This window comes from Pinus tabuliformis, chromosome 1_2 (genome assembly GCF_031772625.1).
Source record: "Pinus tabuliformis cultivar Carrire ecotype Pingquan chromosome 1_2, CPIR1, whole genome shotgun sequence".
Lineage (NCBI taxonomy): Eukaryota > Viridiplantae > Streptophyta > Pinopsida > Pinales > Pinaceae > Pinus > Pinus tabuliformis.
The window spans coordinates 605456270-605478388 of NC_142298.1; the positions used below are offsets into that span (position 1 = coordinate 605456270).

Here is a 22119-nt window from a genome sequence, read left to right on the forward strand (position 1 = left end):
TCCATGCTTCAACAATTTTTGATACCATTTTTTGAAGGGAAGTTGGCTTCTCATACCCTAATATCCGTTAACATGCATTTTTCAAATTTGGGTATGTGCATACGTGAAGCCGTATTTCGAAAATGGATTCACTGGAAGTACTCATATACGTAGTCATATTCATCCTTCAATCAAAGTAGGTTAGTGAAAAAATAAAATAAAATAAAATAAGGACATAAATAAGTGCATTTTGTTCTTTTGTAAAACTAGTTGTTTTTGTTGCAACATGCTATCGAAATCAACATCGGTGATATTTTTTTTTTTAATAATTTGTGTATGTAGATGATTTACAATGGAAATAATAAGTTCTACAAACACTCATTTTCATTTTTATCACCAATTTGAAAAAATGCTTGAATTTCATTTTTTGGCTTGCGGGCTTGATGAACTTTCTGGAAAAACAGTTGGGATAGTCATGTTTTGAGGGACCAAAAGTGAATATTTCTAAAACCTGTTTCTACCCCAAGTAGCCCTTGATGTCTACTTTCTAACCCAATTTGAATCACTCAATTTGGATTTGAAACGAAAAAGTTAGAACCAAAACATTGACAGGGTGTCTTGCGGGTAGCTCAGGAACAGAGTTGGGACAGTCAGTTTTTGGAGGCCTAAATGACCATATTTTTAAAACCTGTTTCTTCCCTAAGTAGCCCTTGATGTATACTTTCTAACCCAATTTGAATCACTCAATTTTGATTTGAAACGAAAAAGTTAGAGCCAAAACATTGACCGGATGTCTAGCGGGCAGTTCAGGAACAGAGTTGGGACAGTCAGTTTTTGGAGGCCTAAATGAATGAATTTTTAAAACCTGTTTCTATGGTAGATTCCCCTATGAATCTAGTTTACAATGCAATTGGAATCACTCATTTTCGATATCGTATGGGGAAGTTATGATCAAAATACTGACTGTCTATCGTAAATCAGCACTCTTAACACTATGTCTTTCTGGCTGTTCCTTACAGTATTTGACCGACCAATTCTTCTTGTCTTCAAAACCTGTTTCTATTGGAGATAAATAAATGAATCTATTTTCATTTCCAATTTGAATCATTCGAATCCGACATCAAACGAAAAATTTATGCTTGAAATATCAACTGTTGGTCTAAGCCGGGTAATCGACAATGACTCTATTATGCAGGTTGTTCTAACTAAAACTGACATATCATATCATTGAATATTTAAAACCTGTTTCTAATGGAGATAAAGCTTCGAATTAGCTCTCATTTGGCTTTGGAATCAGTCAATTTCAATGAAAAACAAAGAAGTTGTGATTAAAACACTGCAGGTTAGTATGATTGGTCACTGCTCTCCCGCAGCTAACAAATAAACTTTACTTTGTTATTTTCTCCAAGGATTTGTTCTACAGAGTAACTAATTGTTAGTTTTTTACATAATTCTTGGATTAGGGGAGCCCGCGCACCTCTCTTTCTCCATGATTTAATGTTTTATTGCAGGTAGATACTCGTTTTTTGCAGGTCTTGGGAAAATAAAGAAGGTCAATTTATGGACGAGTGATTTTTGAAAGAAATTTTAAATGAAACGAAGGAATTTCATCCAACTCATTACCCAACGGATTCATAATAGAAGAAATGAAGAATTGATTTCCATTTGAAAATTCATGTCTTGTCACTGTTGCCAAAACATTTTTCAAATAGATCATTTTTTGACATAACATCATAGCTGTTGTAACTCAATTTATTTATTTACATACTGCTTTTTGTTGTTTTTTTTTTAATTTCTCTTATATTTTGTGTTTCATGTGTTGCTTCATTCAAAGTGCAACTCATCCTCAGCATCAATGCAGTGAACAGCTAATTCATTTTTTGCGTATTTGCATTTTATGGTTGTGTATTTTGCTGTTCCTTTTCTGAAGGGACAACATTTGTGTGCATTTTTGTCGTTCCGGCTGTTCCTTTTTCAAAGGGACATCATTTTCGTTTTGCTATTTATTTTCTAAAGGAATAGCACTTTTTGGTTCAGCCATTCATTTTGCTGTTCCTTTTCGAAATGGAACAACACTTTTTCACTTTCACATTTTGCTGTTCCTTTTCGAAATGGAACAACACTTTTGCACTTTCACGTTTTGCTGTTCCTTTTTGAAATGGAACAACACTTTTTCACTTTCACATTTTGCTGTTCCTTTTCGAAATGGAACAGCTGCTGTTCCTTTTCGAAATGGAACATCACTTTTGCACTTTCACGTTTTGTTGTTCCTTTTCGAAATGAAACAACAGTTTTTCACTTTCACATTTTGCTGTTCCTTTTCGAAATGGAACATCTGCTGTTCCTTTTCGAAATAGAACAACACTTTTGCACTTTCACGTTTTGTTGTTCCTTTTCGAAATGGAACAGCACTTTTGCACTTTCACGTTTTGCTGTTCCTTTTCGAAATGGAACAACACTTTTTCACTTTCACATTTTGCTGTTCCTTTTCGAAATGGAACAGCTGCTGTTCTTTTTCGAAATGGAACAGCACTTTTGCACTTTCACGTTTTGCTGTTCCTTTTCGAAATAGAACAGCACTTTTGCAACTTCACGTTTTGCTGTTCCTTTTCGAAATGGAACAGCACTTTTGCACTTTCACGTTTTGCTGTTCCTTTTCGAAATGGAACAACACTTTTTTCACTTTCACATTTTGCTGTTCCTTTTCGAAATGGAACAGATGTTGTTCCTTTTCGAAATGGAACAACACTTTTGACCTTTCACGTTTCGCTGTTCCTTTTCGAAATGGAACAGCACTTTTGCACTTTCACGTTTTGCTGTTCCTTTTCGAAATGGAACAACACTTTTTCACTTTCACATTTTGCTGTTCCTTTTCGAAATGGAACAGCTGCTATTCCTTTTCGAAATGGAACAACACTTCTGCACTTTCACGTTTTGCTGTTCCTTTTCGAATGGAACAAGACTTCTGTACTTTCACGTTTCGCTGTTCCTTTTCGAAAGGGACAGCACTTTGACACTTTTCATTTTTAATGTTCCTTTTTCAAAGGAACGGTACTTTTGATTTTTGCTGTTCCTTTTTCCAAAGGAACGCCATTCGCATTCACATTTTTTTTTTTTTTTTTTTATTTTTGCTTTTTGGTGTGCATTTCCTTTGTTGTTGCCTACAAGGAATAACATTTTTTTGAGTGTTTTTGCTGTTCATTCAAAAAAAAGTAACACTTTGGGAGTATTTTTGAGAGCAACCATTTTTTTCCTCTTGTGGGATTATTCCTAATTCATCTCAACCACATTTTACTGATTTCATTTTGTGGCATGAAGTACACTATTTTTATGAGGACAAGAATTATGGATTCTATTGAAGCGAGTTAATATCATTCACGTTATGATCTTTAACAGGACAGCTCCTTGATGATAGATTTTTTTTCAAAACGGACACAATTATTTATATACTACTTTACTGCATTGTTTTCTGTTGAACATGATATTGATTGATCATCTTAATACCATGCTGGTTCCATCATCCCTGGTTATAATCTTCTCTGTCTGTAATAAATGAGATTATGGGTATATTTGTTTCTATTGACATCTTCAACTTCTTCCGCCATCCCTGCTCTTAAGGAGTACTGAGCCTCCCTCATTTTATCATAAAAATATGTAATAACAAAAAAAAATTGTTCGCAGATGGAGGATAGGGGGTCTCATTACGAGCCAGCCTACCATGTTCATAAGGTTGTAACAAAGTGGCATTCCCATTATGGCCACCACACCAGGGTTATGATCCATTGGATAGCCAAATTATCCTTGGAATAGGAGGTCTCATTACGAGCCGGCCTAATCACTTTTGCTACCTCCTAGTGAATGGCAGTGTGGTTATCTGGTTACCACACCAGCACACTGATCTCTTCTGTAGAACAGCACTAAAACTCTCCATTTATAAATTGAAGATCCTGGCTCATATGGGTTAAAAAGCAACCCTGCCGAGGCTATGGACGCCTGTTGGCAGCAGCGGCTCTGCTTATGGTATTGAAGTTATATCTTATCGTCAATTATTCTTATAATACCCTTTTCTTATTTTTTTCTTTTTATCAGAGAAGTTATTTCCTTAACTTTTTCCCTGTTTTGAACTTTTATGCATGAGAAATTGTTTTATGATCAATCACATCATTTTCAGCTAGAATACCGTCAGCAAAGCATCTTTTTAGCATATTGTTGTCCTTTTTCGTTTTGCATAAACTATCATCAATCCAAAGCATCCTATCTCTTATTCATAACTATCTTTACACACTTTGCTCTCAATATAACCATAACTTTCACCATCCTATCATTGATATGTGTACTCTGCTTCATTTACTATTGTATTGTTCACTCCCTTGCCTTGTCATCAACACCACCCCTTTCATATGCTTTATGGTTATGGAACCCATTTTCCAATTGGAGGGGAGAATGTATGCATTATGGGGTTGCATGCGATATGATTACTGCACTTTGCCATACCTTGTTGATTTGACAACATATTAGTATTGCATGTATACATAAGTTTTTCTAATTGAAATTTTGCTATTCAAAGCTAACACTATGAATTCAAGAACATTGTGTGCAAAACAATGTTTTGTTTACAAGAGAACAACAAGTATGGGCAGAATTCTATTCGTAGCACGACCACACTATTGCACTTCATAGTAGAGGCTCGCGAACGTGAACAACTCTTCAGACATTATGTGCTTACCTGGATTCCACCTTTTGCATCACTTTCAGCACCAACTTTGCCTACATCAGCGTCAACAACTGCCAGTCCATATATGTCATTCCACATTTTTGGAGGTAAAACTTGAGGTAAAATTGCATAATTTTCTAATTTATTATAAATTTAGGAGAATCTAATGAAAATCCATTTTGAGCATTATTTGTCATCCTTCATTCCACATCTTTACCACTTCCCCTTTTTCAGCAGCCTATCATTTCCAAGTGTGGGGGATTGTTCCTTTATTTCTTTCTTCTAACCACATCATTCATATTATTTATCATCCATTTCTATTCTTATTCATTCTCGACACCTCCCTTATGCCATGTTGTTTTACACCAAGCATAGAATTCACCAGATAGTAGCTACCACCTCTATTTGTTTTCTAGCATCGCATGAGGGCATGCTAATTTTTCAAAGAGGGGGAGGAATCGCTACGCATGATGGATGTTTTCTATTTTCTTTCTCATTTAAGGCATACAATTTCAGTGTAGAAATCGATTTCCATAATATTTTTAAAAACTATGAACTCAATTCTTGTGATCTCTAGGAAATACAAACATACTATTAAAATACACATACCTAGATAATTTCAAGATAAATTGGTTCATAAAAATTTTGGAAATCATGCACTCTCACCTACAGCCATTTTGTTTATATCTCATGATCCGTGCATCAAAACAATCCGATTTTTGGATCATAAAGGCATTCATATATTATAAATTTACTTGCCAAATTTCAACAAAAGCTGGGTTGTAGTTTTTGGGAAAATGGTTAATAAAGGTTGTTGTTATTTATATTATATTTTGCTGCAACTTAATTGTTATGCCTTCATCAAGATTCCTAAAATTGAATATTCATTAATTGAGGAAGAATTCATTTGTTCTATCCATTTCATGCGCTGAGATGAACATATTTATTTTATTACTTGGCTAACACATAGGTTTTTGTCTTTGGGTTGCATGAGGACATGCAATATATTCAGTTTTCGTTGCATGAGGACATGCAACATATTGAGTGTGGGGGTATGTTGGGTCATTAATATGCCATTATTATTATCACTTTTAAACACTTATCCCACCCATTTCCACTATTCTTCATCATATCATTTGTTATAATCTATCATTTAAATCCATTTTATAAATGATTTATACTCTCATGGATGAATCTTATTTATTCTCCTTTATTTCTAATAAATTGATGATTATGCATTATTTTATCAATGATAGTTCTAATAAGTTGGTTATAACATTATCCATTTTAGCCTCCAAGGTAACTTCCAGATTGAAGATTTGATTTTTAAATCTGCCAACTCAGAAATTCGCTGGTTTAAGGAGTGATAGTTTTGCGGTTGAGATTCTAAGCAAATGAAGACGAATTTGAGAAATACGGAACATGGGTTTTGTCCAGAACGGACCCAATTAACTTTGGAAAAGAACAGTTTTCCCAAATTTGGCTTGTACAGAGAGAAACATAGGGTTCTTTGAGCACGATTTTCTCAGATTTGCAGTTGCGGCCGTCCTCCAAACTTTAGCTGCAAATCCAAATTCGTCTTGCTTTTGTTGAGAGATGAAAGGAAATATATTTTCTTGTTGATCATCTGGTTGGAATCAACCCAAATTTGTAAAAGAAATCATGTTGTAATTATCTATGTTATAACTGCTCTCTGATCTTTCTCTATTTAAATGAAAACCAAGATCAGAGAGGAGGAGACTTCAGGATGACTTTGGGGATTCGAATGATGGCGAATTGATGATTTTAATTAGAGATTCAGAAGCAAGGATTCATGATAGGATAGGAGGAAGGAAGGATTGTTTTATGTTGTAAGTCTCAAAGCTTCAACTATTGTAATGATTTCACTATTTAATGACTAATACATAATTTGGGCGTTGATGCTCACTCTTTTCCTTCTGAAGTAACCCAGCAGCGTCCGCTGGCGGCTAAGGGCCCAGCCTCTGGTGGAGTATGCTGCTGCTGCTACTGTATATTATATTCTTTTGTTTTATGTGTGGTTTGCTTATCAGTTTTATTTGGTAATCTGATATGTTATGTTATTTTACATCATAGCTCTGTTACATTTGATTTACTGAGTAATATCATTTCTGAAGACAGAACCGTTATATTAACTTTGCAACGCATTGTTGTTTCTTTAAGTGCTGATATAAATGGTTTTTACAGGATACCGTTGCTATTCAATTATGGAATGACTGTGTTGTAACATTTGACCATTGGTATTATTGAATTCATCTTAGAAATTATATTTCCTTGCGATTGTTGAATCTATGAACGTTGCTGTTACATTCTAAAAGACAATCGTATTATTTATAACTAAGACTGACAAGTGGATTACCAAGATCAGATTACTATATTAGCGTGTTGCATGTATATATGATTGATCCCTGCTGTTCCATAAAGTATATTCCATCCAGTTTGCTTGAGGAGTGAAGAGTGTTATTTCATAGCAGAGTGTGAGTAAGTTGGTTTTGACTCGCGAGATTTAGTTCTTTTGATTGCTGTTTCATTTACTGTTGTTCTATTTCCTTTTGCTATTTCATTTTACTTGCTGCCATTCCATTTCCTTGCAATTGCTGCTTTGGTGTGAGAGAAGGTCTAAAGCTGTAGTGAGTCAGCAAGTCGCTGCTTAGCTCCCAGATCTTTGGTCCATACTCTATTTTCCTTTCCATCAATTTCTAGAGGAATGAGTTATTGCTACTGTATCCTCGATTGATGGTTGTTTGAATGAATGATTTAGTTTAGAACATTTCAGTTTCTTGTTGTTCCAATTAGATTTCTTTTTCAAGCATTCATTTACTTTTGGGTTTTAAGCACTATACTGCAAAACATTACTCTTAAATAAATAGCCGCCTCAGACTGAGTACACTCTTGAAATACAAAGTCGTCCCTGGGTTGATAATTAATGTGAAGGTAATTAGGAGTTCAAAAGACACCTTTTTATCGCTCCACATTTGATCAACTACAGGTGACTTAATTGCGAGCGAGACATTTGCAACAAAACCGTTAATCATAGGTGGCTGATCTAATTTAATGCTTGCAACAAAACTATTAGATTTATTGATTAACTGCGAAAGAACAGACGAAGACCCCTATTGCTTCCGCGTATCATATGTTTGACTCCACCTTTGACTGCAATCTTGAGCTTACTTTCTTGTCGATATGGGCTGAGTGAATAGGATAGAATCCATGTGGAGACGATTCTAGAGATGCCCATGTGGCTAGATTATTCATTTGACACCTGGAACCTGCCAGCCATGGAAGTGGCTATGGAATACATAGTGAGTTGTAGAATAGGTTGTGTTCTGTAGCTAATTTGCAAAAATTGATTCAAATAGGAAAAACATAAAAATATAACATGTCAATCATTTAATGCCTTCCTTAAGACAAAACCTATCATTTATCATTGATGGGGATCTGTAATCTTATGGAAGAGCAAGAGAAATAAGTGACAAAACCTATCAAGGAGAGTGTAATTCTCAGGTTCAACAATAGGTGACCAGATGACATGTATAAACAAAGAAAATAAAACATCACCATAGATAGGAACACCTTAGAAACTTAATATTTAAGTTTCAAGATCATCTCGACATAAATAACTAACCATTTCCCTATATCAATTAGTTCTCCAAGGAATACAATAAAATAACCCCCTCGACAATTTCCTTACTAGAAATAGTTGTAATTAGTTGTTGAGATCCACATATTTATCCTAAAATAATTAATAAAATATCCAAGGAAAACAAATTTAAAAATCTTCTTATGTAACCAAATCCATTATACAAGCCAACAATGGTAAAATAATGTATTTACTCACTTGAGTGTGAAGAAGGACCCAAAACTCCAACCAAACAATGGATCCAATCAAGGCAAATTCATGTGATACACCCAATACATGCAATAGATTAATCAATCATTATGCAGGCTCGATGAGTCAACATAATAAAAATCCAACTCCATTAAATTAAAGTGTCGCGCGTCCTCCTTAAAGGTCATGGGCTAAGTAATGGAAATTTCAAGACATAGCTCAAATACATAGCTCCATTCACATGAACAACTATCACATGATGGATCCATGTGCCAAGAAATAAAAACAACTCCATAGCATACTATATGCATCCACCACTATGACAATATGTGAATATTTGGAGCCATGACATCACAATGGCAGCACCATAATATTAAAAGGTGAACATCCCATGTGATAAATAGTGTGTCCTTCATAACTCATGGGCTAGGCATGTTTACCCACGACGCCATGAAATAGTGATGTACAACCTAAATGAATATGATATTTTTTCTATGTAAACAAATGTGTTGTGGATAAAGAGTGTGGCCAACCATATGTATGGGAAGCTCAAAACAAGGGTAGGACTATACCATATAATGTGAAAGATATAGTACAAGTTGTAAAGTATGTTCCCACCATGGTATAGAATCGGACTCCCTTCACAAAAATAATAATATTTTATTTCCACATGTGCCAATGCAACCCCAATAATAAATCAACAGAGTAAAGGGAAATGTGTCAAATACTTTCCTCGAATGTGATCGGATCCTTGCCAACATGTGATGACCATAGGAAATATATCAATAAGTTATAGGGAACCTCAACAAACAAACTAATCAAATATCACCCCACCTAGGTCTCACCAAGTTCCAAGTGATGATTAACAACATAAGAGAAGGGGAACATGTGAAGTGTACCCTCCTAATAAATCAACCAATGATTTATCATCACCACCATAGCTAATCCCTTGGGGAATTAGACCCATCATACACAAGCATAGGTGTAGTACTCTCTAAAAATAATAAGCAACATACCAATAACAACATCATGATGCTAAGAATAGTCACATGAAGAAAAGTTAAGCACCATAACCAAATATTCAATAGCATACTAATCCATCAACCATAGATATGCCACCCTGAATAGAAAACCAATGGATAAGCCATTACCATTGATCCCAAAGGGATAAAATAATCTCATCCAATCCAAAATACTGAAGCAACCTAATGGAATTACCATCTCCAAGTAATCACTTCTCATAAAGCTATCATCCTCCAAATCCTTGTAATATTTAATAAAAATCACACATACAATCCTCATGCAATATGAGGGGTAATGATGACAAAAGTGGAAATAATATAGCACATTGATGATTGAGGACTAGAAGCTTAGTGCTTGTGGTCATCGATTCCAATGTTAATTCCCTAATAGTAATAATTGATAGTATTTCTTTAGGACTTTGTTATATATACAGACGACTATATCCATGAAAAAAATGAAATCTAGATCTCTAATGTAGTATTGTAATACAATTCAGTTCTACAACATGACGCACTGATATAAAACATGATGGTAGAGTTAAGGATGTTTTTATATTCCTCAATAGTATCCTAATGAAGATCAAAATCAATAAATACTGGAAGAAAGATCTCCAAGCTGGTCAAGGAGTTCATCAGGATAAGAATCCAGGTGAAATTTTTAATGTTTTAGATTTAGCCTAAGCATTCACCTTATGGCAAAAATTGTCAAGCATCATTATTGCAAAATTTCAATTTATTAGATGATAACTTAACATAATACAAAGATAAATTATTTATAAAAAAATAAAACTAATCCAAATGTCATAAGCCATTTTACTTGCGAGATGAGAAATATCATTATGTCCAATATATCAACAAATAAATGAATGCTCTCCAAATAATCTAGTTCATTATCAGTGATCTCCACACACATGGAGAAAAAGACACCTACATATTTCATGTAAATCACCTTGTGCATTTGAAATTGCAAGAATATTGAAATTAACGACAATTGCATGTGAGTACAATTTAGATATAATACACATGAAAGGAAACGAAAACTAAAACCCCGAGAAATCTTTGCAGTCTAGTAATTTCAAACTCTCAGATCTATACTAAAGTCAAAGAATAATAGAAATAAAAATTATTAGGAGAGTATATGGATCACCACATTAGTATGGCATGATTCCAAACATCTATATCATCTGAATTGAATTTTACAAGGGTTGAAGCATTCGGTTTGATACCCTATTAGGTTATGTTTGTAAGGGTTGTGATTACATATGCAGTTAAGGCTACAAAACCAAAATCACAATGCACTTTTCCATTCTCCCTTCATTGCACAGATTTGTACACTCTAGACCCAATGTGGAGGAGATGTGTCACATGTCCCTTTCTGTCATGTGTATCGATTAAAATGGAACAAATTCGGCATCTGACTTTGTTAAAATTGGAAACTAGGGCCAAATCCCACTTTGGACAAGTCCTTTGAGGAATATAATTATGGCATTGAATTCCTCTTTTAGAGAGGACCAAAATCGACCTATAGAACACCAAATTTGGATAAGGGAAATATTTATTTATTAAAAAAAAATCCTACAACTCATGACTTTATTAAAGTGGGAAAATTGAAAACTTGAAAACTTGAAATTCAATTTGTCTCCAAATATCAAGGTCAGTTTCACCTTCATAAGGACAAAATGTCATATATATATATATATATATATATATATATATATATATATATAGGTTTCCTCCATCTTCATTTACATCATCAAATGTATAAAATCAAGTCTGAGGTAGACGAGTTCAGAAGGATGTCAAAAGGGTTTCTGTTTTGGGCTTTCTCTCTTGTCACAAGCTGAGATACTCATGAGAGACAGTTGTTGGAATAAAGGGAATATTTTGTGCAAATTGTATGGGCCTTCTTGTCATTGCAGGATAAAATCAACGACCAGAACATGAGGCTGAATTGTGTAATGATTTATGGGCTAGTTTGTGATCATCCTAAGAAAGAATCTCTTATCTTTTAATACCGCTCTCCTGATATACTAGTCCAGAGGATCGAGAGCAGCTTATCTTAGATCTAAGTCAGCCCTAAGTTCCAGCGAAACGAATCTCCTTATGTGCCTAGGTCAGCCGCAATGGAATGGAGGTATGTTGGGTTAATTGAGTGAGACAGCATCATATAATATGCATCCCTAACAAGATAAGGAGAAACCTATGTTGACATAGTGTTGGAGTTGCAGCCATTGAGCCTCTTTCTTGTCTAAGGTTGGACTTTCAAATTGGCAAGTCTATTTCACTTTGTTCTATTGTACACACTCTCTCTCTACTGAAAAATTGACATTAATAATAAGAAGATTTGATCAATGGTTTTCCCCATCTTGGGGTTTTTTTTTCCCCTGGCTTATGGCATATTATTGTGTTCTCTTGTCTTCATCATCTATTATGTTCTCTATTTAGAAATTGTTAATATGATAATTGAATTAATCAATGGGCTAATATGGAACTGTGAAGATTCTATCCTAAGAAAAGAACATGTCCTAAATTTAACATGGTATCGGAGCCAGTGAGGACAAGCCCAAGTAGGAGTCTGAACTTTTTCTTTCAAGCTGCAGATCTAATTCTTGTCTAAGTCATCAGAGGCAATCATCTCCCTGAGATATGGCGCATATGAGTTCCTAGAGTTATTCTGTCTAGATCGATATCTCGTGGTACCAAATTTCTGTGAATATACTATGAGTCATCTTATTGTTTGGTGTCTAGAGTAATTCTATGATATATATTTCCCATTCTGAAGTGATCTGCGACAAACCAGGTCCACTACAATTATACAACGAAGGGTTTTATAGATCCACAGTCATTTTGTGCTAAGGTAAAAAATTCTGTGGAAATCTAGTAACGAATATGCTTCCTGTGGTGTTTCCATTTATGATACAAATATTCTAAATAAAGTGATATTTGATGGTCAAGTTCCATGGGCTTTGATAGTCAATCGAGTAACCACTAGGAAAAATTACGGTTTTTAGGAGGAAGTGACAAAAATATGTTTTCTGTGAGGATTGTCCAAAATATTTTTATATTGGATGGGCTCTTATCTGTCACATGTGTTTCACTTCTAGGGGTTTCACTAAATTTTTGCAGTGACAGTGAGGCACCACTTAGTATTTGACTCCTACTGACCATATCTATTGAGTAAGGTTTTTTTTTTTTTTTTATGGTGGTTATAAATCTGCACATGTATATTTGTGTACCTTTGGAGTTCAGATCTACGACCCACTAAGGATCAGATCTGCGGTTTAGAGCTTCATAAGAAAGGCTGAAGTGCTAGGCATTTGTGTTTTACAAAACCACTTGGCCTCTATACACAAAATGATTTGGAGTATTTCTAATCTGAATTGATATTTTTTTCTCTGTTTATTCATTTGGTTAGTGGCCTCTATTCAAGAACAAGTCAAGTTCTTTTATGAGAATCTTGATTAAAGAAATATTGAGTTGTATAAGGACCTCCTACATGCACCGAAACCAAAAGAATAATATTACATGGTTTTGTCATGTATTCATAGAAATCAAATTACTTGGTTATGCATTTATCAAGGGACAAGTTTCTTGGTCCACTAATTCTGCCATGGTCGAAGCATGAATTATGTTGATGGGAATCTTCATGTGATTAGTCTTTTCATATTTACACTGAGGCCTGAGACATATTGAAGATTTGTAGAAATCTAGGATCCTTGTGACGAGCTTTGATTCCCTAGTATATCGAACACCATCACAACCCTACATAGATCATGAAGCTTACTCTCTATGGTCTGAAAAATTGAAATACAAAATCCAACAGAGATAGCACTAGATATTTAATTGACATAAAGTTATGTCTCAGAGAAAGGATGCATAACTCCAACAACAAAAATTCTTGAGTTGATATCAAAACAAATTTATAAGGGAGATCTACTTCAATTATAAACTTCTAAAAGATCATATGGTTTAGTAAAATAAATATTGTTACATCTATTCTACAACTATGTTGAAGAAACAATCCATCAATTTTTTATTATTAGCACTTGAGCATCAAAGAAGACATTGTTAAGGATTCATAAAATGCATACATACATGTCCTCATCCCTCCTCAAGGATGAAAGTCTTATAGTTTTTTAATAATAATGTCCATTATGATTATAATCTGAACAGAGGACCAAAGGACATAAAGCAAAACATTGGTACTCCACAAACCTGACGCACAAGGGCTATGTATGATGGAATCTTGTAGCAGCCTTGAGAGATCTCCTAAGGGTAGCTATAGTGACAGGGGCAGATTGAATATAGAATCCAATTCATAAGATAATAGTAGCATAGAGAAGCCTTGGTCTTTTCACCAGCATGGTTATAACATTGTGAGTTTAGTGTTGTTGAAGCAAGTTGACCAGTCTAGCAGTAAAGGCTTGCAAATATTATATAACAACACCTTATGTCAACACATTGATCTCCTAGATAGTATCTTGGTTTTGTGGTATTCCATCCTAGTAGCATAATTGATTTTTTTGAGCTTGAAAATATGTTATATGCTTGATTCAATGAAAATTTGTTATTTAGTGGAGATTATATAAATTGACAATTATGAGAGACAAATATGTATAGGAATGATCATTGGAATATATCTTGAGCAGTGATGATTCAATGATAGAATTCCATATGCGGAATATGGAGGATTTTGCTACTTGACAGTGACAAAAATTATGATATTTGAATCATTAGTAAGGTCTCATCACTTTGTCCTTCAGTCTTAGGAAACAACTCAAATAAACAAGAAAAAGATGGGGATTATTTCATCTGTACATCCTACCGGGACAAATGATGATGATATATATGTTTCTGTCTATTGACATAATCAGCCCAATATCATATGAGACATCTTATGGAGATTTTCTATCTTATAGGAACTATGGGCATCAAAAAATGAAAGCATCTGGAACATCTGATTCAAGAATCAATCCACCTTCTATTGAAAAGTTTAAATTATGTAACTCTCAAGTAAGAATGTTATTCCTGAAAGTATATAGACCTATAGATATCAAGGATAGAACCCTGTAAATATTTTTTTCCATATGCAACATCAATCCTTCTATGTATGACACTGCCCCTTCTATGACGTCTCAGTAAATGCAACTCAACATCATTTTTGTTCCCTTTTTAGTTTGGCATCATGTATGATATCGTTACAAGTCTAATAGTCGTGATGATATGTTGATATTATTATAGTATTGTTCACAGTCGAAGTTGTGAATCAGACAAATGTTTTAAAATATCATCTATTAACTAGGGCGCATCTCACCTGAAGCTTTCAAACTTAAAGAAGAATAAGTGGATAGCAGTTTGAAAACTCTTGATCTTCGTGACAATGACCACTTAGCATATAATAAACAAAAACCTAAAGCTGTGTATAATGTTACTATTGATGTCTATCAGGTCACAGTGAGAAGGCAATCTGGACACTTTAAGCCTAGAAAAATAGATATTGAATTGATATCCCCAACTTTTCCATAATATTTCTCAACTTTTCATGTATTTTGAAGATTGTATAGACCTTTGAAACTCAACTAGAAATTCAACTGTGAAGATATTTTGACACCTTTTAATGAACACTTGATTAATTTACCATGTGCACTCTAACAACAACAACACCAATAAGTAATAACTTTAGAAAGAGTAATGGTTGGGTTCACACCTTTCAAGCCAATACTTTAGCAAAAGAAGATGTGGTGGGCTTAATTTCACAACTTCTAGAGGAAATATTGCACTAGATGATTAAGATAGTTCACACATTAGTCCAAGAGATGGAAAAAGAAAAAATACAATACAACGTGGCTTAATTCTATTTCATTCAACTGAATGTACAGGGTCCAACTGACCTCCAATTGGAGAAAAGATTTAGAAATCCTACCATATGTCACAACTTGAGTAGAAGTGCCTTGGAATTTTGTTGTAGGTGGTGCTATGTCTCATGATCAGGGTGGTGTTAGTATGCAAGGATGGGCTTTCAGCCTTAGGATATTGGACATTTCCAGAAGTCACAACCACTTGGCTTCTAGAACCTCCAATAAACCCATCCTAAGGTTGTGTGCTATCACAACTTTAGTATGAACCTCAGTTGCATGGTAGTAATTAACTGAATTAAGGGATCACACTAAAGTAGCTACTACGCTAAAGATAAAATTGTTCCTAAGGTTAGTTCCTAATCCAAATCTAAAACAACAGTTGAGTAAAGCTTAACAAAATAACACCACTAACTCTGGAACAACACACTAAATTTCCACTATGTTAAGGATAGCACTGCTCCTAAGGTTAGTGTATGTATTCCTATGATTGATCACACCCTATAAGACTATTGCACCTCTCTTGAGCCTTGACCAGAGATGTGTTGTCACTACAAACACCTATGCCACACACAGGAGCTATGACAGTTGGATCTGATGTAGGTTGTTGTATCTGTTGAAGGTGAAAATATCCATGGAAGCAAGTTACAAAACTAACCCTTACTTTTCGCAATAAAATTTCTCTCCACCAAGACAAGTTTCTCCCTCATATATATATTCAATACATTATATTTACCCTATATGGATTTCTCATTAATGCCCTGTTTTTTTTGGAAATTCATTAAATGAAACAGTTAGGTTTAACTAATAAAATAATTGTCATGACCAACTTTTCCTAGAAAATACAATACCATGCACTCGGCGGACAAGGTGGCAATGGAACTCAACCATTTTAAACAGTTTTTTTGCCTACTAGGGAAGTTCTTTGTCATTTTTTAGCAGTGTCATGATGGAAGCCTCCACAGGGAACAAACAACAAACACCATTAGAGTTAATTTCAGAAACACCTAAGATGTCCATAGGCATATTATGGTAAGCCATGAAAGCACTGTCTTTGATTTGGAATTAGTTAAAAATCTCTTCTAACAAACACAAACTCACCACATTTCTATGGCTGATCTAATACATAATGTTGTTTACATGAGAAGATGAGAATACGCACATTGCCTTTAGGCCTTCATACAATTTTATATCTTTTTAGGACATCATAACATGACTATGGGGCGATGAAAGGTCCAAGACATCATCCAAGTGACCTTCAAAATAATAAACTAGTTTTTTTGAAAGCACGGATACACTTTCCAGTAGCAAAGCATAGTCCGTTATCGATCTCTTTCTACCAGAGGTGGCCTTTCCTCTTTTCATTTTATCGACAAGATTTTCAATATTCAAGGAAAACAATTCTGGTGAACCATTGATTTTAAAATAGGGCATTGGAGGCATTATCATCTAGTGTATTTGTAGATGAAGAAAATTTGTGGTCATATTATATCACCTTCTAGTGTCCACACATAAATAACATGGTCCTAACCAAGTCTAGTAACATAATGGCCATCCACATTGAACTTCATCATCCAAATAAAACCATGATGAGCTTGATTTCTTGATGCATGTAAAGTACTATTAATTCCTTCCAAGACTTGCCATATTGACTCACTTTCATCTATTGTGAAATATAAAGGAGAATATTCTAACTATCATCTATAGAAAAACTAGATCCCCTTTCCCCCTTTTCGAATGAAGTGCCCCTCTCATCACTGCTCTTCTTATATTTGGTCCCCAAAATTGTGTGCACAATAACCTTGATAGTTTTTAACCAACCCCCTTTCTTTTTGGACTTGAAACTAAGCCTTCCATTTGACTCAGGATCCTCTTTCTCCTCTACTCGTTCCACACTTTCCCACAACATGATTTCCTTGACAATAGGAGAATTCCCAATAGCTCCTTCAAACTCCTCCATGGTTAGATTCTTGCAAGTTTCTATGTCTCTAAGCTTGTTCCACATGCCATCTTCGCTACCTCATTCATCAAAAACTTATTTCCATTATCTAGATTCTTTATGTTGCAAAAAGACCCTCCATTGTTATCTGTGTGAGAGACAATGCCAATGCTATCTCTCCTAGCTTGTTTTGCTTCTCTACTATGCTAAACTACTAAATACCCAACACCAACATCACTAGACATAAAGAACCTGCACAGAGTCTAAATTTCTCTTGTCATTTCCATCAATTCTACTTCCAAGGCTAGTAACCTCATCCCCACCAAAAGACAAATGATTGTATGTCCTCCTTTCAGTGTTTGCTATTGCCTGATTGTTGTTGGTGTGTATCATTCTTATTTTCTTGTAATATATGTATTTGTGTACACAACCTATTTGGGGTCACACATTCACAACATTTTCGTTTCAGCAACCCATACCCAATTCCAAGTTTCATGCAACTTAGGTTCAAAAAAAATACTTGGCACTCTTTCAATTAATATTAGATGAATTTTGACAACAAAAGATATTATTTACCTTCCAGTGTTTTTCGCATGCTTTCCTTTGTTTTGATACCCTGGTGGTTCAGCTATCTTTATGTACTCCCCACCACAAGTCTATTGATGTCTACAAATTAATACAAGCACATAACTTTTCCCATTTGCATCAAGACAACATATTAACATGAGGCCTCATAGATAGTCTATTATAATATAAATAATGGAGATACCTCAAAATAAAATAATCAATTTTCTTACCAGTGCCAATGGAAACTAACATCAACACAAAATTCATTATGATCATCCCTTCTCATACAATATGAAGTTGAAGATCATCGATTCATTGCCCTATTTATCAAGTCTTCGCAAATTTGACACTTCAATTCATAACACATCCAATTTCTCAAATGTGAGAAGTAAACTTCATTTACACTCACAATTGTCCATGCTACATTTTCTAGATATATTTCATAGATTTGTGGAAATAATATAGCATTAAAAATCAAAAAAGACTAAAAGTTATGAATCATAATGTAAGAAATGGTTGCCAAAAATATCAAATAAAATCAGAGGAGAAAAAACCACTTATTTCCAAGTAAAAGCATTGATTAAAGAAAAAGGAAGAGTTAAAAAACTGGTTGTTAAATTCCAATTAGCCTAATCCATATCACACCTTCGATTATCTTGGATCTATCTATATTATTTGTACCCTACTGACTTCAAGGTAATCTGTAATCTCCACTCATGAAGATTTCACATGTATACTCATCTTAGGTTGTCCCAATGAATACACATTTTACACACAAGATAGGGAGTGACTGCACACCCTTAAATGCTCTACAATCCCCTGTTGAAAATTCAAGATTCTCACTTGAAGCATCCTTTCAGTACTTCAATAACCAGCACCAACATAAAAATATTAGATTGGTGAACAAATATAGGATCTAAACTACATTTTATCAACACAATCCATACTACTGAAAGTATACAGTTTGTACAAAGTAAATAACTTTCAGAAAATCTTACTTCATTTTACAAGCACCTCTAGTGGCATTTTAATAGCACAAATTCATTATTTATGTGTTTTTCCATGATTTCCCTACTTTTATAAATAATTTCATCAGAGTTGGCATGTTGAGATCTTGGTTTTTTCATAACACTATCAATGATGACCTCAAGTGGCGTTTCATGAACTTTGTTGACATAAACCACCAAGGACCCTAAATTTCCTTGCCTTCCCATTACAATAGTACTAAAACTATTCTAAACGATCAAAACCATTAAAAATGTGTTGCCATATATTTCATAAACAATCTTCTTTGTTCATTTCCACCAATTGATTGGGAGTTCTACACCATAAATTAGACATTGGTTAAGGAATTAATTATAGGACATCAAGACTAAGGTATACATTGCAATAAAGAAGAGCACAATAAAGTGGCCTATAACTCCTGTGACCAACTCCCAAATCAAATATTGTTAAGATTTTCAGCCATACAACCAACTCCCATATTCCAAATTTCTAGTTATGGATATAACTCCCAGATTATATTACTTTTCAAGAGTGTTGTGTACAAAATACCAAGCAATGTTATTATTACCAAATATGGCACTATTTCCAAGTAATCTGCGACACTTGGAAATCCAAATGTATGAAATCATGTTTGTAAGAAAAAACTTACAAATTCCTTTGGTGTTTACTTTAGTTATTAAGTTTCCCAGTTACATTTTAATGTCCAATTATAATAAAGTAAAGACCAATATCTAGCTCAGAATAGGAATACGCAATTTCCATAATCGATCTGTAAGCATATTCATCAATTCCTTTTCTTTTACCATACCTTTCAAAGAATAAAAGCAAACCTAACTCTAATAAAACAAGTTTTCACACTTTCACAATGCTATGCAAACCTTCAGAAGGCAATAACAAACCAAGAGAAGGATTTCCTTGCAAGAACATAATAACATAACCAGTAAGGAGGGATTGCAAGATAAATATCAAGTATGTCTGCTCCAGTTATTGTATCATGCCTGGTTTGAATTTAAGATATTCCCTCCAAATGAGCTCCTTTATATGTTCCTCAGTGAATGCGGGCTACTCAAAATCAAAGTTGAAAGGACTGGGTCAGATGGTTTCATCATTGATGTCATGCAGACTTGACAAGTAAGGGTGACTCAAGGCCTCTGGAACAAAGGCAACACAATAATAACATGTAACATGATTAAGATGAAGATGAGATAAGAAAAAATAAAATCATATTGCACATATTTAATGTAGAACTTCCCTTCTCTGGGGAAAAAAACATGATGCTATCATAGCACATCTAAAAACAATAATAACTAGCCAATTATAAGAGAAACAAGTAAAATACATGTAATGTGTTTTCTTGGATCAAATACAAGCATTTTTTCAAGTAAATCTATAGCTGCTAGAGCCATGTTAGGTAATTTCTAAGAAAAAGGTTGCTTAGGAAACTCTGGAAGTTTCTTGATGTATATTCTAGCATTGTCACATAGTAAAAAGCCAAGATCAAAGTCATCTGTTGAACCAATTAACTGTTAAGAAACCAAACACAAAATAAATGAGCATCTGATGATTTAAGATAGGTAAAGCAACCCATTTCAATTTGTATCTCATTTTTTATCATTGACATCAAATCATTTATGTTTTAAGTTTAGACTTTCCCATCTTCGTAAAACAAAAAAGAATGAATAAGAATTTACCTCATTGATGAGCCTTAATTGCTAAACATAATATTTACCAGGAAATAAGGGTGCCTGCTTTAGTATCTCCACAGAAATGCAACCCACTGAATAGATATCAATGGCTACTATATACCTGGGACATTTCAATAGTATTTTTGGTCCACGATACCAGCAAGTAACAACATACTCTGTCATAAAGTCTATTTCTAAAGTAGTCTATGCAAGCCAAAAATCACATATTTTTCGGTCACAGTTTTCATTTAGAAGCAAATTATTGGGTTTTAAATCTCTATGCAGATTATTTGTTGAGTGTATGTACTTCAACCCTCTCAATAGTTGATATAGGAATAACTTCAAAAGGACATCCATGTGAGGATGCATAACAATGCTTATTATTGACAGATAATGTAGTTGACAAGTTGTAATGGATGTTTCCCTAACTTCCTATTAGATAATGTTCCTCCAACATTGCATGGCTAATAGTGAAGACCTTTATCCACTTCAATATGAAGCAAATGAAAATATATTATACTTATCCAGAGCAGCCAAATATTGAAATACTAATAAATAAAATCTCATGCTCAAAGAAAAGATATATTCACAAGATTAAGTGGACTGCTGACAAATGATAAGCTAAAATGTAAGGATTGGTACACTGAATTTGCTTTGGTTGAAATATGAGTTACTCTTCCAACTGAAAAGTTATTAAGAAACATCTTAGGACACCACAAACAAGATGGATTCATAATTATGGCATACAACTCAAGTTATTATCTTTAGTTTTAGTAAATCCACACTATGGTACACTTACAAATAATATAAGTAACAAACTAACCTTCTAACAGAAGTGCCAAACCAAAAATGGAGTGTACTAGCTTGAATTTTTAGCGGAAATAATTTAGTGCAATTTTCATTTTCTCAATTGTGGGTGGTACAAGTTCCCTGTGAATTTAGAAAGCTAGGTCCCTAACCCTACAACTTCCAATTGACAATTGGACAACAAACATTCCAAATAACTGGATTCTGGTCCTAATCATTGAAGAAAATGAAAAAATTTATAATTTCAGTGGGAAAATAGCAACACAGAAGATTACCTTCTACAAGCGTTAGCCCTAAAAATCATAAAAAATAACAAAAAATTCATCATAATGCCAAAGTTGAAGAGAAACTCTAAATATAAATTATTATTTTTGGAATTAATTGTGTAGAGCAGATTAATAATGCATAACACATATCGCTATAGGATTATTCATGAATTGACCATTTTGATTCATTCCCATGGGAGATGGGTCATGCATCAATACCTTACTCTACATAATCAACCCCAATAAAGATATTTCATATATTGGATAGCACAAGGTCCCCACACACTGTAAATATAGTTGTAGCAATATCAAAATCATAACACAAAACCAAACAAGATTAAGATTTTAATTCATTTAAGGTTGCAATTGTTGAGATCTCTTTACATCAATAATGTGAACAAATTTTGATTGAAAACCTAGAAATGTGTTTCAT

General features: G+C 34.1%; 1 pseudogene; it reads right to left on the reverse strand.

The window, feature by feature from the left end:
- Positions 1-19912: 19912 nt before the first annotated feature.
- Positions 19913-20970, reverse strand: LOC149207091 (mitogen-activated protein kinase 4b pseudogene; annotated as a pseudogene).
- Between the last annotated feature and the right edge of the window lie 1149 nt (positions 20971-22119).